The sequence below is a fragment of the Meriones unguiculatus genome, chromosome 16 (assembly GCF_030254825.1).
Source record: "Meriones unguiculatus strain TT.TT164.6M chromosome 16, Bangor_MerUng_6.1, whole genome shotgun sequence".
Classification (NCBI taxonomy): domain Eukaryota; kingdom Metazoa; phylum Chordata; class Mammalia; order Rodentia; family Muridae; genus Meriones; species Meriones unguiculatus.
Genome location: NC_083363.1, coordinates 30,219,594 through 30,238,039, shown reverse-complemented (window position 1 = coordinate 30,238,039; position 18,446 = coordinate 30,219,594). Strand labels below are relative to the sequence as shown.

Sequence of the window (18,446 nt, the reverse complement as noted above, 5' to 3'; positions counted from 1 at the left end):
AGGCTATACAGAGAAACCCTGTCTCAAAATAAATAAATAAATAAATAAATAAATAAATAAATAAATAAATAAAAGGGCTGGGTGTTCTTCTAGAGGTTCTAAGTTCAATTCCCAGCAACTACATAGTGTCTCACAACCATCCATAATAGCATCTGATGCCGTCTTCTGGCATGCAGGTATACATGCAGACAAAACACTCATTCACATAAAATGCATAAAGAAATCATTTAAAAAAGGTGCCAGGTCTTGCTAAATTAGCTTAAAAGTTAAAACAATGTCAGTCAAAATTATAACAGGGGATTGAAAATACCTCAGTCGGAGAGGGCTTGCTTGCTTAGCATCATGTACATATTTAATCCCCTAGCACAGGCAAGAAAAGAAGGGAGGAATGACAGAAATGAAGGAATGAGAAAAGGAAGGAAGGGTTCCACATAGATTAACTGTAATAGGTAAAGCAAATCCATAAAGCTGAAAGAAAGAAACCTAGGAGATAACCTGGGAATGCTAAGTCCAACAAGCACTAATAAGGGAAACTTCTTAGGGCTAAAAGTGATGGGTTTGACTACAAGAAGCATTTGTATTCAATAAAAAACAACAGAGTCAGGCGCAGTGGCACACACCTGAAATCCCAGCACTTGGGCAGGCAGAGGCGGGAGGATCTTCTGAGATTCGAGGCCAGCCTGATCTATAAAGTGAGTCCAGGACAGCCAGGGAAACCCTATCTCAAAAAACAAACAAACAAACAAACAAACAAAAAACAATAACAAAAAACAGAAAAACACAAGAGTCAACAGAATATACTCAAGATGATATTTTTATGGCTCGAAATCAACCAAGTATTGTGCAACTGTATGTAGATATTAAGTTTATAGATTATAGTCATCATATAATTTCTCGTATTTATGGGAAGCAAAGAACATACAGAGGCAGTTCACAGAAGAGAAGCAATTAACTAAAGCATGAAGATATGCTCCAGATCATTGGTGCCTTGCACAAGTGATAGTGAGCCATTACTACTGGGAAAGGGTAGAAATGTAAGTATGGGGCAGTTACAGAAACGCCCTGCTCGTGGGATGTGATGTGATACATTCATTCAGCCTGTAAGAGCACTTACATCATCATGGCAATCCTGGGTCTGTATCCCAGAAATCCTAAAATATATCGGTACTGAACACTGCAAGATTGCTGCTGCTAGTGTTGTTTACAGTAGCCTTGGTACCCATTGCTATGGGAATCTATGCACACCACGGAATACTTTGTTACACTTAAGACCAATTAGCTAAGTCTGCATCCTGCATAAATAGATCTTCAAACAGTAAACAAAGTAAAAACCAGAGAAAGAGGGCATTTCCAGGAGACCCTAAAGCCAAATTCTATACAAGCAGCGTAGAACCAGATATTTTGTGACTGAAAATAAAAAGCCCCTTACTAAATATTTTATAAAAGTGCATATAAAATTACAAGCTTATATAAGACACATTAGAGAGGATTCCATAGGGAAGGAATGGGAAAGGTGAACACAACGCTTTGTCCTCTGAATCAAGAGTAGCCAAACCATGGGAATGCTTGGGGACAAGAAGCCTGTTCCTAAGCCTGCTGACCTGATTTTGATCCTTATGATCCATCAGTAAAAGAGAACAAACTCCCACCAACAAGCATCCTTAGACCTACACACAAACACACACACACATACACACCCCATAATAAAATACATCTTAGAAGAGCCAGCTGGGTCTTAAAGGGCTGAATGTGGTGATGCACACCTTTAGTCCCAGCACTAGGGAGGCAGAGGCAGCTGGATCTCTATGAGTTTGAGGCCAGCCTAGTCTACATAATGAGCTCCAGGACAGCCAGGGCTACATGGTGACTCTGTCTCAAAAAACCAAACCAAAACAAACCTCCCAAATTTTAAAAAGAAAACCACTTCACACTCATGCCTACATTAATTTACGCAACAAACCTAAATACCTCTTACATGGCAAGAGTCAAGTTTAAATTGATTTTATTTCTTATTTTAAAAGTACATAAAGTACAAAAAGTACATAAAACTACTACAAAATGAGAAGCTCACATGTGCATGTGTGTTGTCTTGCATGTGTGTAGATATGCATGTGGAGGCCAGAGGTCAACACAAGATGTCCTTCCTTAATCAATCTCCACCTTTCCTTCCTTCCGGAGTAGGTGTCTTACTGAAACTCATGATTTGGTTAGCCTTGCTGGACAGCAAGCCTCTCTGCTCCCCTGCCCTACAGCATTGCAGCTATAGGAGCAGCAGGCATGCCTGGCTCTTCATGTGGGGCTGGAGGAGGAGCCTATGCTCACAGGGCAGCACTTTATTGACTAAACAACCCTCCCCCATCATTCTCTTTTATTTTTTAGATATTAGTGGGTTTTTTGCATGTATGTGTATGCACTACATATGTGCCCACGGAAGTCAGAAAAAGACATCAGATAACCTAGAACTGAAGTTACAGCCAGCTGTGAGATGTCCCATAGGGCTTGGGACTGAACCCAAGTCCTCTGGAAGAGCAGTCTGTGCACTTAACTGGTAAGCCATCTCTCCAGCCTCAGAATCCATCATTCTTGAAGTTGTTATCAAACCCAGAGCCTGATGCATACTAGGCAAGTGCTACATTCCACTAAGAGATAGTCCTAAGTTGATTTTATTCAGGGATTTTTAAAAATATATAAATATATTTTGAGAGCCAAATGTGGTAGCTCATACTTTTAACACCAGCACTTGAGACGCTAAGCCAGAAGGATCAAGAAATCAAAACTAGCGGGGCATGGTGGTGACACGCCTCTAATTCCAACACTCTGGAGGCAGCGGCAGGCATATCACTGTGAGTTTGAGGTCAGCCAGACCTACAAGGAGAGTCCAGGGCAGCCACAGAAAAATCCTATCTCAGGAAAACAAAACAAAAGCAAAAGCAAAACTAGTCCTAGCTACTTAGTAAATTCAAGGTCAGCCTGGGCTATGTGATACCTTATCTCCAAAAACAAAACAGAAAGAAGAAAGACATCTTTAAGTTCTTTAAACAACAAGCTGGGACGGGATACGAAAGCAACTCTAAAACTCTAATGACTGCCACACCTCAGTCCACAGGGAAGACACTTCCGACATAGCTACTCTGGAAAACACACTCTAACTGCTCAGGAATCTTCTCGGCAGATTCCCGTGTCCTGGGACTGCAGGCATACTCTACCTCTTTAGGCTCGGCCATGCACTTGAAACATTTAAGATTGCATTCCGCCCTACAGTCATGTGTTCACTTTCCTGTTGATGCATTTACTCATTTTTGCTCTAGGACAGTAGAAACCAGGCCTTGCCCACGTTAGAGAAGTGCTAACCTACACACACCAGCAGTTAGAACTCTTCTTTAACTGGTAGTACCTCTCTGATCACTATACTTCGATGAGATTTTATATAGTGTTGCTATGAATCTGCTCTTTTCTAGGTGATATAAAGTACAGAGGTACAATTAGTGTTAACCATGAACATCCAAGAAAACTAACATACAGGTAGCTGTAATAGAAAAAGGGGCAGAAAAGTTTATGTCGGGGCCAGCCAACATGGCTCAGTAAAAGGTGTTTATCACCAACCCTTATGACTTAAGATCCCTGGAACCCACATAGTGGAAGAAAAACCAATGCTCACAAGTTGTCCTCTGACCTCCATGAACAATCTGTTCTACATGCATACACCCACACTAAATGAATTTTTAAAAGAAGGAAGGAAGGAAGAGAAAGGTAAATCTTAGTATTAACTATCCATATGGATACCCTAGACCTTCTGAGATTTTTCCTTAAATGTGGTGGTTTGAATAGGAATATCCCCCACAGGCTCATACATTTGAATGCTTGGTCATTAGGAAGTGGCATTACTTGAGAAGAATTAAAGGGTGTGACCTTGTTGGAGGAAGCACGTCACTAGAGGTGGGCTTTGGGGTTTCAGAAGCCCAAACCAGTCTCAGACTCATTTTCTTCCTGCTGCCTTCAAACTCAGATGTAGAACACTCAGCTACCATGTCTGCTTGTGTGCCGCCATGAGAATAGTAGACCTCTGAAACTGTAAGCAATCCCAATTAAATACTTTCCTTTTTAAGAGTTACCATGTACATGGTATCTCTTGCCAACAACAGAATAGACTTAAAAAGTTATTTTTTAAGGATTTACTTATTTTGTATGTATGTGTACATGCCTACATAAGTTTGTGTGCATCACATGAGTGCAGGGGCCTGAAGAGGCCAGAATAGGGTGTTAGAATCTCTGGAACTAGAGTTACAGTTTTGAACTGTCACTAGAGTGCTGGGAACCAAACCCAGATCTTCTATAAGAGCAGTAAGAGTTCTTAACCACTGAGCTTTCACTCCAGGGTTTGTTTTGTTTTGTTTTGTTTTTTTAAGGTTTCTGTGTGTATGGGGCAGTAGGAGTTACAGGCACTAAGTTTATGTGCCTGCAGAGGACAGAGAGAGCAATGGATCTCCCAGAACTGGACTAACAGATGGTTTTGAATCACCCAAAGTAGGTCATGGAAACTAAGCTCTGGTGCCCTGCAATCAATCCTTAGGTATTGGAGCTGAATATTACTTTGAATTTTAGCTCATTCTGCTTCCACCTCCCAAGTGCTGGGATTGCAGGCATCCTCTACTTCGCCTTGTTGGACTCTGGGTTTATAAAACGAAACACTAATTCAGACCCACAAACTCTGTAAGTGCTGCATAAATGAGATGACCCTGCTCACAAGTGCTTGTTCGCTGTCAAAGGCTCAATGCCTTCGATGATAAACCTATTAGCAATGATGGCTGAAATAAGCTATTCACACATTTTCTTACTCAGTTTTCTTCATGGCTACCTCTAGGTAACAATTTTTCAAGGAGAATCGAATTAGTTTTAACGGGGACTTTGACCTTACTATCCTAATAAATCAGTAGCTAGTATTATAAAAATAAGTACCATAATTTATCTACCATTCTAAAAGGATTTTAGCTCAAAAGTGACAAACAATAAACCTCTACCCGTCCTTGCATTAATTTTCAAATAAAATTTACACTGACAAGATAAACGTACCCTTCAGGCTATTTCAAAGTCAACAGTTGACTCTAACACCCCCACACAGGCCTATGCAAGTGAACACACACAAATGACTCAATACATCTTTCCCATGTCAGAGACTAAAGGAAGAAATAGAATAGAAGGCAGAAAAGAGCAGGACCTCAATGTGACACATGTTAAAACTTTGTGGTGATTTAAATTTTGGCCACTCAGCTGCCTCTGGAAAAAGCTGATACAAAGGTAGGACCACCTTTGCTCTCCTTTGGAGAGCTAAGCGGCAGATAAAAGCATCTCCCTAACTCACCAGCAACAGCGCTGCCCTCCCACCACCTCGCAGTCACGGGCCCAGCAAGAGCAGCTCTGCTGGGTGGCTTCTAAGGACAATGCTGGAAGCCTGCTATTCTACTGGGGTGGGAGCGGTAAAGTCCACTTTCCTGGGCTCTAAACTGTGCAGAGTGCCCTGCTAATCCTCCTCAAATCCCACAGCACAGGGCTGGGGGTGGGGAACAGCACACAAAATATCAAACTGAACCACAGGCAGTAGCTATAGGTTACATACAGAAGGTCCTAACATTCCTATATCTAAGGAGGACAGGATGGAAAGGGAGAGAGACACATACAAAAGCCTTTTCAAAACATGCAAAAATCAATTTTTACCCTGATTCTTCTGATGTGCTGGCCAACATTTGCCCCCAATCATTTGTCAGCCCCCACTGCATGAAAGGCATGGAGTAGTAGGCATTTTCACACAGGGAGGCTGGGAGAGATGCTACTGGAGTGTAAATTACTAATTAGCTCAAAGGAAGACAAAGAGAGAAAATACCTGTCAGAGAATGCTGTTTACAACTTGACACGTAATAAAACAACCCTGAACATTTGAGAAGAGCCCTTACTTTCCAGACTTCTATTAACATGTGAATGGAAAAGAAATGGTATTATAGTCCTTTAAAACTGTCCACGTCTCAGGAACAATAACACATGACTAGAAACAATGCTTCCCAAATAATTTGTAATTTTCTCGTCCTTATGAAAGGAAAGTGTTTCTAATTATTACAATCAGCTTTTATAAGGAGCTATATTTCATAGCTCTGATAACAACTTAAAGAGGGGGAGAAAAGGAAATGAACTCCCAAGTTCTGTGTTCCACATTTGTCAGAAAGCAACTAACAGCCCCCTGGCTTAGGTTAGACAGGCCTGTCTGCATTCACACCTTTACCATCTTAGAACATTGGAGGCTAACTGGAGGTGAGATGGGGTCAGTTCATTTCCTCCAGCAAAGGCAATGAAAAAGATTCAAAATTTAGCCTGGAAGGTGGTGGCCAGGTCACTGTCTCTACGGCTCACCTCACTGTAAGGCAGACCCATTTGAATGAATCTCAGTCAACATCCCAGAAACAGAACCCTGTGGATGTTGGATCTTTCTAGTTCCTCGAAGCTGCATAAACATCTTGATGACAGGAAGAACACCTCAAATATTTCCTGGACTGGCTTAACAGCCGTTCCTCACACAATCATCATCATGCAACATTGGTAGCTACCACGTCCTAAGGATGTGAGTTCCAGAAAGTTCCCAACAGAAAAGCATATGACAACCTAATTTTTTGTAACTAGCAGGAGCATACACATCTGTCATTCCCAGGTGACAGAATCTTCCCCCAGTATCTACTAAAGAAAGCATACTGTATAACCTTACCAAGTTTTCCTAGTATTTAAAGTTAGGCTTTTTGAGACAAGGCCTCACTTAGTCCAAGGAGGACTGAAACAAAGTAGCCCAGGCTGACCTGGAATTTCCTGTAGTCCTGCATCAACCTCCTGAGTGCTGGGATTCCAGGTTTTGAACCAATACCCCTGACCTCTAAATTCCATCTCGACAGTATTTCACCCTAAGGGCTTTGACTAAGATATATACCAAACTTACTCCCTTTCATTTTTTTCCCCAAGATATTTATTTACTTAAGAGACAGTGTTTCTTTGTGTAGCCTTGGTTGTCCTGGAACTTACTATGTAGACCAGTCTGCTCTCAAACTCAGAGATCTGCCTGCCTCTGCCTCTGCCTCTGCCTCCTGGGTGGGCCACCATACTTGGTACCTTTTTTTTTTTTAATGTTCATGAGTGTATTTGCCTGTATGTATGTGTACCACATGCACGCCTGGTGATGCTGGAAGCCATAAGAAGTTATAGGATGCCCCAAAATTGAAGTTATAGGTGATTATTACCTGGAATTACAGGTGGTGGTGGGTGGACAGTGCTGGGACTTGAACTCAGATCCTCCACAAGAGCAGTAGTAATGTTACCATGAAGCCATCTCATCAGTCCCTTCCCTTTTCATTTTTTAAAACAAATGCATTCATATTAATTTTCTCCTATTTTATTTGTTTAATAAAGGTATCAAATTTCCAAGATGGCCAGCTTCTTCCTTCCTTTCCAGACCTGGCAGCTTTAGTGGTCCTGTCCTGTCATGTCTCCTCTACCCCCTCTGCTGGAGGCCCCTGGTGAGGACTGGCTCAACAAGTTCAAGGCCAGATTGGGAAGCAGTGGTGTAGGCCTATAATCCTAGCACTCTGGGACGCAGAGGCAGGCATATCTCTGAGTTCAAGACCAGCCTGGTCGACAAAGGGTGTTCATGATAGTCAAGGCTACACAGAGAAACCCTGTCTCAAGAAAAGAAAACAAAAGTCAAATTGAGATGAATCATTCAACAGTTGTAGACCAATCAAACTGACCAAAACCAATGGAGGGAAGGAAGGCTCTTCAGAGGCTCTGAAACCCCAGTCCTGGAGAAGATGGTATTCAGCTAGCGACCTGAAACCCTTTCTTCTGGGTGCCTGGTGCATGTGCTTTCTCACCCCCAAAAAGTCCTTTTTCAACTGTCGATTCTGTCTGTGGTACTTGAGGTTTCTCTGCTGTTACCTGCTGTGCTTCTGACTTTTTCTGCCTTGTAATTCTTTAACTGGCAGAGAAATGGAACCCAACCCGTTGGGGTTTCCCTGGGAAACAGAGCTACTTGCAGAACTTGGAAGGTAGAGGCATGATGTTCAAGAGTTCAGTCAGTGGCAGCACACGCCTTTAATCCCAGCACTCAGGAGGCAGAGGCAGATGGATCTCTGTGGGTTTGAGGACAGCCTGCTCTACAGAATTCCAGAACAGCCAAGGTTACACAGAGTAAAGAAAAAAAAAAAAAAAAAGTCTAGGCAAGTTTCAGCTATGTGAGACTCCATTTCCAACAACAAACACCTTAAACCTCAGCAGTGGGGACTGAGACGGGGCCACCTCTGGGTTCGGGCCAGTCGGCTGCATAGTGAGCCTCTTGTAGTTATAATGGGCATGCTTAGCTAAAGCAGGCACTCAGCAGTCTCAGTAGTCTTTGCTTTCTGTCTTCTGCAAGGGCCTTACTCGGCAGCCCAGGCTAGTCTGGGTGGAATCCTGCCTCAGCCTCCCAAGTGCTGAGACTACAGGTATAACCTCCATACTCAGAAAGCTGTTTTTAATTTTAATGAGTAAATTGATTCATTTCATCAAATAAAAGCAGAGTATTTAGTACATTTTTTGACAGGCATAAAGAAAGAGCAAATGAAAAAGAAAATAAAAATAGCAATGTTCTGAGCAGATTTTTACTTATGGATATCTGTACTAAAGCTTACTTCCATTTTTCTTCGAATAGCAATAATCTTTCAACTGAGTAAAAAATATTTTTCCAATTTCAGAAGTGGACATGCAATTTGCAACACAGAAAGGTGCTATAAAATTGGTCTGGGGTTGTTGGTTTTGCAAAAGCAATTCTGGAATAAAAAATAAGTAAAAGTACAGGAGAACCTTGATGTAACGTGTATTAAATGCTACCCTTGTGATATTGGTCCAAGGTTTACCACTCATAAAGAAACAGAAAAGGGTGGCAAATGGTGGCCACCTCCTGAAATCCCAGAAGTGAGGTGGAGGCAGAGGTTATGAATTCCAGGTCAGCATATGCCTTTAATCCCAGTGCTTGGGAGGAAGAGTCAGAGGTATCTTTGAGTTCAAGGCCAGCCTGGTCCACAGAATGAATTCCAGAATAGCCAGGGCTACATAGAGAAACCCTGTCTCATAAAAACCAAGGGGGAGAAAAATCAAGGTCATCCTTTTCCATACACAGACAATTCCAGAAGATTCTAGGCTGAGCTGAGCTATATGAAACACTACCTAAAAAGAAAAGAAAAAAAAGAGAGAAAGGAAAAAAAAAAAAGAGGAGAGGGTGTTTGAGAACAGAACCACAGATCACTTAAAGACGGAAAGAAGACCCACTGAAAAAGACTAACCACATGGTTTAGGTCCCTAGTATTCACATGAAAAGACACACCATGGTATCTGTCTGTAACTCTAGCATTGGGAGGCAAAAATGACAGACTCCTGGAGCTTCCTGGCTGGCCAGCCTAGCTTAAAAGGTGACGTCAAGATTCAGTGAGAGAGCTTGGCCCAGAAAAAAGGTGGGGAGTGACTGAAGAAAAATACACTTACACCTTCAGGCACACACACACACACACACACACACACACACACACACGCACACATGCACACATGCACACGCGCGCGCACACACACCTTAAAACATAAAATAAAGAATAAATGTATCATTGAGTTAACAATTGACATAAATAGTATTTGTGCTGAAAGACTATTAATGGCCAAATATGTCTTTGTAGAGGTTGGGAAGTCACTTCATCTCAAGCAGTAAGAGTCCTGCCTCAGAATGGCTGTGCAACTGTGAGGAGTTGATTTACAACAGGATCTGGCATAAGAGGGTCCTGCAACTCATTGATACCTTCTGTTACCAGTGATTAAGTAAGGTTTTCACTCTTTGCTTGTTTGTTTGCTAGCTTATTTGTTTTTTTGAGACAAGACCTCAGCTTATTACTCAGTCTGGCCTGGAACTTACTATGTAGTCCAGGTTAGGCTCAAACTCCTGGGAATCCTCCTGCCTCAGCCTCTTCAATGTTGGAATTACAGGCATGGGTTACCACACCAGCTACATCTTTTATAAATGCAACAATAAGCAGACTTTTTTTTTCTAGTAAAAGACTGAGGACAAGGCAAGAAGAAATAAATACAGATAAAGCACTGAGTGTGTGCTGATTGGGAAAAAAAAATAGACTCCCCTAAAAATAATTAAATGCTAGAAGAGATTACCTGTTGCCACTTTAGGTTTATAAGAAAATAGGGTGACTTTGGCTCTACCTGGGGTGATTTTGGTAGGATAGTGACCGAAGTTGCAGATAAACCCAAAGTCCTTTCAAGGTCTCATCTCATCCAACGACTCTGATTGACTAGAAAAAAAAATTATGTACAACTTACTCATCCAAATCTGGAAATATAAATAAATTTTATTCTTAGTAAATAAGATTATAACCCAAATAAAAGTTAAGTTCCATTGACAGCTAGGTATGGTGGCCAGCGCCTCAGAGTCTAAGCAGGGGGACTGCCACAAATTTAAGGCTAAGTTAGATTACACAGATAGTTTCAAACTAGGCCGGGCTACAGTGTGAGGTTGAATATTAAAAACAGAAAACTAGGAACAAGCCAGGCATGATAGAGCTCACCTTTACTCCCAGCACAGGAGAAGCAGAATGTAGATTGCTATAAATTCAAGCTAGCCTAATCTATCTAGTAAGTTCAAAGCTAGCTAGGGATATACAAGGAGACCCTGTCTTATAACAAAACAAAAATACATGGTGACAAAAGAAAACACAGCTAAAACTTAACATTGGAGTCCTTATGATAAGTAATAGTGTCTGAATTAAAAAATCATCCATTTTCAGCCACCACTTTAATTCCAATATAATAGAAGCAGAGGCAGGTGGATCTCTGTGAGTTGAAAGCCAGCCTGGTCAACACAGCAAGTTCCAGGCCAACCAAGGCTACACAGTGAGACCAGTGTCTCAAAAACAGAAAAGATCATCCATTTTCAGTCTTAAGACATATGAAGTGGGGGCCAAGAGTACAGTTTCTTGGTAAGAGTATTTGCCCAGCATGTGTGATGCTCTGGAGTTCACTACTAGCACAGAGGAAGAAAAAGAAAAGAAGTAGAGGAAAGGAAAGAAAAAAGAAGAGGGAGGAGAGATCAATGTGAAACAACCATTCACAACAACCATCAGTGATGTAGCACACTATAGCAGTATAACAGAAACAAAAGGCCAGGACTCAAAGAAACTCCTTCCTTTGACCAAGCTTATGCTTTGTATTTTCAGACAGACAGACAGACAGACAGACAGACCACCTTTAGACAACTGCATCATAAAAATGGAAATACCTTAAACAGATGTTTAAGGCAATACCTTAAACACAGCTACAAAGGCATGTGCACATACCTCACAGAAACAGACATCTCATATTATAGCTGCTCTTCATTTTCAAAGTTAATATTTCCAGACTAATCTCAAATTAAGCAGCAAAAAATTGTCTGTAAGATGTTAAAATCACTACTTACCTTGAATCTGCCTAGCTGAATCCAGAAAATAAACCATGAAGACAGCTAACCCAGAGATTCCAAATTTAAATTATCCATATGTCCATATGCCTATACAGACATAAACTTTGCTAACGCTTACTAATGCCAGAAATCTAAGTTTTACTACTTATGCAAACATCCACCAAACAAGAGCAATCTAAAATCACACAACTTTGAAAAGGAAGCTAGGCTTTTCTTTTTAGATTCAGTGCTATTCCCAGAGGTGGGTATTTGCCTCTCTTTATGTTTATTTGTTTCTCATGTAACCCAGGCTGGCCTCAGACTCACTCATGTCGGCAAGGCTGACCCTTCTTTCTACCTTAGGAGTGCCAGGATGACAGGCATTCTCTACCATACAGTGCTTGGGATCAAACTCAGGCCTTCAGGAATGCCAGGCAAGCATCTACCCACTGAGCTACATACCCAGTCCCTAGAATAAGAGCTGATGAAGTTGTCCTGCTTGCAGTATTGAGGACCATCAACCCAAGGCCTTGCACACGCTAGGCAAGAGCTCCACCTCTAGCCACACTTGCAACCTCTTCAGGACTTCAAGACCGTGTGTGTCTGAACATACACCAATGAAATGCGCCCAAGAACAAGGCTAACTAAACAGATGGCTCAGTGGTTAAGAGTACTTGACTGCTCTTCCCAGAAGACACATGTTAGATTCCCAGCACCTACACACAGCTCACAACTGTCTGGAACTCCAGTTCCTGGGGAGATGAATCCCTTTTCTGCAGTAATTCTCTGTAGGCACCAGGCATGCATGTGATGCCCAGACATACATGCAAGCAAAGCACCCATACACATGACATTAAGTAGTAAAGAAATCTCAAGAATAGTTTGTAACCCCTGTCCCCCTGAAAGGAAATTATATATTATCTTTCACATTATTAAATGCAAAGTAAATACTCAATATTCTTAGATAAATGTAAACACTTTAGAATGAAAATCATTAAAACACACTACCAAGAAAGAATAGCCTAAATTTTATCCCCAAATTCTTATCTTCCCTTTAATTTCCAAAATGGTCTTACAGGGCCAGAAAGACGGCTTACTGGATAAAGGAGCTCGGTGCCATGCCTGACATGCTGAGTTCACTCCCCAGTAATGGGATGAGAGAGCCAACTTCCGAAAGTTGTACTCTGACCTCCAGACATGTGCTCCACAGACATACAAGTAAATAAATGTAATTATTTTAATTAAAAATGAGTCTTACAAATCAAAAGGTTCTACAGATTAATATGCTGTTCCAATTCACAATCATAAAATACAACAGGCAAAGGGACTGCAATCTTAACAGATTTTTTTCACAAAAGGTACTCAAAAATGCATTCTGTAATTGAAAAGATGAGTTCAGCGCTCTGAACTGTGCACAACTCTCCACTCTACCTTTCTTTATTGCAGTCTGCAAAACTGGGGAGCAAGCAGCTACGCCATGAAAAAATGTCCCACACAAAGCTGAAAGCAGTTTAGGAACTCAATGCCCTCAGAACCCTGACTTCAATTTCCCCCTCAGTAAACTTCCCTGCTTGGTTATTCACCTCTCTCTGAAATGATTTCTCCATATTCTTCAGTTGATGAAAACAATTAAGCAGATATATGGGTGATTAATGAAAACAAAAAAAGTGCTATCTTTCTTCCCCAATAGAACACTCTTCAATGAAAGAGAAAATGCTGTCAATCAGACACCCTGCCCAGCATTTGTCAGGTATAACCCTGCTCCACCAACCACCCAAACTATCAGATCACACCAGCACACTGGAAATAAACACAACTCATTTACCCTTTAGCACATCAGTGAAATCAAAAGGTTTTTAGCACCCAAAGCTGCCAATTTTTCTATCACACAAGAACAAAATCAAGTAAAAATGGGTCTCATCTTTTCAAAGTGGACGTGAAAGTGGATTTTCAAGCAATGACTGGATTCAAGACTCCTTAAAAAGAGAAAAGGTTTCTGGAATTTCCTACTATTAGGGACAAAAGAACTTACAAATTCAATACACATTTCTCTTAACAAAGAACTCCTAGGCTGCACCCCGACCTGGGCCCCTACTTCTCAGGTTTTGCCTTGTTTCTAGGTCCCCCTTCACTCACCAGGATTCCTTATCTTCTGCACCAAAGGCCCCTACACTGGAGTCTTCATTACAACATTTGTGCCCTGCCCCTTACAGTCCTTCTGGGGCACATTCAGGCAAAGCGCACATTCGGTTCCCACTCCTGTGCAGCCCACCCTAATTCTACACCCATTAGGTCTCTCCTAGCTTCCTTAATCTCGTTTTTCCTCCCTTATATCCCACTCCATCCGTTACATCCCAGGGCCCATCTCTTCCTTGCTCACCTCAGACTGCTTTTCATCCAGTCTTTTCATTCCGCTATCTTTACCTTGCTGAACCTCTTCAATAAACAATTCCCCCGTTTCCCTGTCCCAGATCCCCCTTACTCCTTAAACCCTGCTTCTTCCAGCGTCCTTTCAGCTTTTTCTTTTTCCCCAAAAAACTGTCCTATTAACGCCCAGCTCTCAGCTTGGTTTCCTTTAACCCTTCCACTAACGCTCAAATTTCTGACTCCACCTGGTTGTGATCCAGGTCTCCTGTCTCCCTCACTTTGCAGAATTTACATCCATCACCAGCTACTGCCCCACACCTTGTCGATCCCACCCCAGCGGATCCCAGCCTTTCAGCTCATCCCTAGCTCGGCACTAGTTCACACCCTTGTCACGTCTGGCTCTTAATCACTCTCTCTACTCCCAACTACTACCCCGGCGCTGCTCCTTCCTTGTCTTCCACTCACAACTCTTCTGCCCCTGGTACAGCCCTCACCCCAACACCACCCACCTGCCAAGCCTTGCGCCTTCCGGACCCTTGCTCCTAGCCCTGACCCCGGATCCCTCTCCCCAGCCCCGGGCTTCCTAACCTCATCCCGGGGCTAGCCTGGGTTTCTTTCTCACTCCTCTCCCCGGCTTCTAACCCTTTCTCCTAATCCTCCTCATCTCACACTCAGCAACCCCCGCCTCCCCCAGCCTGCCTTCCTCTCTCTCCCCTCAAGGCTTTCACCTCAGAACCCAGACGTCGCCCACCCCGCCAAAACGCAGCGCCCGCGCACCGGGGCTCGGGGCTCGCGCCTTCGCGGTGGCCGCCCGCCGTCCCCGCCCCGGGCGTCCCGGGCCCGCCGGCGTCGCGGCCCCGCCCCCTGCCGCCGCTCCTCCCGCCCGCTAGGCGCGCGCCGTCTTTGTCGCCCCTCACCCGGTGGGAGAGGGAATTTTTTCCTCTCCTTTAAAGGGGGAGGGCCGGCACGCCGGGGCCGCGTGTCCCCGCCTCCGCATGTCTGCGCGGGCTCCCAGGCCCCGCGGACCCCCACGCCCCCCGGGCCGCCCCCTCGGCCGCTCCGCCGGCCCTCCACCCCCTCCTCGCCCCCCCCCTATTTACCGCCATCATCAGCACGCGCGAGCTGTCACCAGGGCGCGAGACGAGCGGACGGACCACGCCCCCCGCCGCCCATTGGCCCGCCTGCCAGGGCCCCGCCTCCGGGCCCGCATTGCGCCAACGGTGCACCTCTCGGCCGCGACCCCAGGCCCCCGCGCCCTTTTCGCGGGTTCGCGCCGCCGGCACCAAGTTTCGGGTCAGCGGCGTTGGCGAGCCGGCGTGAGAGGCAGAGACGCGGAGAGGCGCGGGAGAGTCACCGGCAAAGTTTGGTTGAGGCACAGGAGGGTACAGAAGAAGGTTTCCAGACAAAGACTCTTAAAGGTACAGAGTCTAGTGTCTAGCCCTTCTCCTTAAAGGGCCAGGCACTCCTCCGACCCCCTCCCCCTTCTTTCCATCCTCGCGTCCACGATCTGTAAGGAAATGCTGCACAAGCTCCGCGTGCCCTGCGGCTTACCTTTAATATGTCTCATCGCTCCAAAGAGGCCGTTTCCACTCCCGCGTGTTTTTCAGTTTTGTTGTTTTCTCGACGGTGTAGCGGCAGCCAGCAAACATGGGATTTCCCGAGGCAGCGTTTGCAAGTTACTCTTAGCGCCCAGACAAGCTCAGACGTGTGGACTTTTCCCACTCGATGACCCAGGCGGGATTCAGCTGTTTCAGGGCAGTCCTCTTGGACCGGAGAGGAAAAGGATCATCCCCCCAAATGGGCACTGGGAAATAAATCAGACCCAGGTGGCAGTGGCCCTAGGGTTTCCGACAGGGAGGAAGTCCATTCTGAAACAGAAAGACTCCCTTGCAAGGTAGGCAAGCTTCCTGGGCACTCTGTCCTGACAGACCTTGGGGGGAGGGTCCCTCCAACAAGACAGAAACTTTCACAACACCCAACGGCGGGTAAAGACATTTTTTGGTTTTGTTTTAAGAAAAACAAAAAGAAATAAATGTGTATTATATGCTACAGTGATTCAAGGCTCTATGTCTGCAAGTATGAAGGAAACAAAAAGGGCAAAGGTTAAAAAAGTCGCATGTGGTACTCAAAGCAGTCAGGTGGCAGAGGCAGAAGGATGGCAGTGAGTTTTTATACTTTAGACTGCAGTGTGCGTTCAGGAAGAGCCAGTCTCGAATGCGGCATAGGAAGAGGCCCTGGTCTAGTCCCATGGTGGAGAGAATCCTGCCACGTAGCTCAAGAGCTCTCAGGGCTTGAGATCACTAGTTAGAGCCACAGTTTAGTTGTAACTCCTTCCATTAAGTGAATGTAATAATAAAAACGTAAAAAGCCGTTTTCCCCCTTTCCCAGTTACTAACAGCTTTCTTGGAGAGGACAGTATCTTACCAGTGTTCCCCAACAAGGTGCTTTTCTGAGACCCGAAAGCCACCTACAGTTTGAGGAAGCTGCATGCTTAGAACAGCCAGGAGGAACACAGTCCCACCACTGTGAACACACTAATCTTTGGTGTTTGAAGTCTGCCACCTGGGGAGTGCAAAGGACCTCAAGCAGCTTTCAGAGATTCTCTGAAACCCAAACTAGGTGTGAAATATGGCGGAGAGATGGCGCAAAGGTTAAGAACACTGGCTGTTCTCTCTCAGGTCCTGAGTTCAATTCCCAGCATCTACATGGTGGCTCACAACCATCTATAGTGAGATCTGGCGCCCTCTTCTGTTGTGCAGGTGTACATGCAGGCAGAGTAATGTATAAATATGTCAATCTAAAAAAAGAAACTAGTTGTAGCATGATACTGAAAGCAATTGGCCTTTGTTGTTGGAATGTCATTTGCGGATGGTGCAGTAGGTAAAGACCCATACTGCTAAGCCTGGCTTTCCAGCTTCTGCTGGGCGCACATGGTAGAAGAGCGCAGGTTCTGCACGTTGTCCTGACCTCCAGTACAAACACCATAATGTCATTTAAGGGGGGCAGGGGTGACGCTGGCAAGGAGGAAGCACTTAACACCAAGCCTGACAACCTGGGCTTGATTCCTTGTAGCCCAGATGGTTATGCACTCTAGACCTGACCTCCAATCCACAATGATCCCCCTGCTTCAGCCTCCTAAGTATATACAGGCATATTTTTTGCAACCAGGTAAATGAACACAGTTGTAGAGATCATCTGTGGACTATGAGAAATGTTTTTGCTGTTGTTTTTGACACCAAAGACCAATCTGTAGCCCAGGCTCATTTAGAACCCACGATATACCCCAGTTCTCCAACTCCAGGCGATCTTTCCCTGCCTCACAAAAGCAGACAGAGAGAGGGAGAGAAAAGATGGCAAGTTATGGAGTCATTGCTTAGTAGCAGGGTGGAATTCACTTGATACAAAGAATGTTTTGTATTAGAGAATGACAACTGTGAAGAGTCCCACGAAAATTATTTGTTGTAACAGTGTTTTTCTTTTTAAGACATGGTCTTACTGTGTACCTCTGGCTGGCCTGGAACTAGCCATGTGTGCAAGGCTCACCTCAAACTCACAAAGATACATCTTGAGCACTGGGATTAAAGGACTGGGCCACATGTCTAGCTGATGTTAGTCATATGCCTTAATGCCTAAATTCCCATCTTAAACAGTCCAGTCATCAGTTAAATCAGGCAGTGGTGGCACACCCCTTTAATCCCAGCACTTGGGAGGCAGAGGCAGGCAGCTCTCTGAGTTCGAGGTCAGCCAGGACTACACAGAGAAACAAAAAGAAAAACAAACAAAAAAACATGGGTGCTTGCAACCATATGCAATTCCAGTCTCAAGGGTTCTGATGGCCTCTTCTGGACCCTGTGGGCACCAGGCATGCATGTGGTGCACACAAATACATGCAGACAAAAAAAAAAAAAAAGCCAGAGACAGCATCGGTGTTTACAAAGCACGTTATATGTACTTCCCTTTCAACTCTACAACTCTGCTATGCAGAAAGCAGGCATTATTCCCACTCTACAGATACAACCCAAAGAGCACATCTGACCAGGTTAAGCCCAGTACCACATCCAGCTGCCAGTCAGTTGTCTCCTAAAGCAGCATCCTCATCCCTTCACCTGGTCGCAGCACACCTGTTACTACCCTAGCCTTGCCTTTCCTACACAACAAGAGTCCAAGTGTTAACTCCAGCTCCAGGACAGCCTAGGCTACTTAAGTGTGCTCCCCTTTGAAAGTCACTGTGTGTGCATGTAAGGGGGAAGTGCTCACATGGCATGCCAGCTCTGTGAAAGTGGAAATGCTTGGTTCTTTGGCCACCTTACTTGGACTGAATGAACTCAGATCATTTGGCTTGAGTGGTAAGTGTTTTCCTTTATCTGCCTTAGATTCTCAGATTCTCTCTTTTTTTTTTTTTTTTTTTTTTTGTCTTGTTTTGTTTTTTTAGACTGTTGTAGCCCTTGGTTGTCCTGGAGTTCACTATGTAGACCCTAGACTCAAACTCAGGAGATCCTGTCTCTGCTTTCCTGAGTGCTGGATTAAAAATGGGCTGGGCTAAATTCTTTTTTTAACGGACTCCAAAAACAGTTCAACAGAATTT

The 18,446-nt window shown here is 44.1% G+C and overlaps 1 protein-coding gene across 8 annotated transcripts in view; it reads right to left on the bottom strand.

Annotated features, from left to right (window-relative positions):
* Usp49 (ubiquitin specific peptidase 49) overlaps positions 1–18,446 on the bottom strand; it is a 77,563-nt gene that overhangs the window by 48,493 nt on the left and 10,624 nt on the right. For 2 of the 8 annotated variants that reach the window (XM_060369582.1, XM_021639992.2), the window contains exon 1: positions 13,631–14,686. The exons of 1 other annotated variant lie outside the window; for it this stretch is intronic. The gene's annotated coding sequence lies outside the window, so the exon portion shown is untranslated. Of the gene's footprint in view, positions 1–10,263; positions 12,431–13,630; positions 14,689–14,961; positions 15,097–18,446 lie in introns of those variants that run through there. 5 more of the 8 variants (XM_060369580.1, XM_060369583.1, XM_021639991.2 and 2 more) reach the window with 5 other exon arrangements.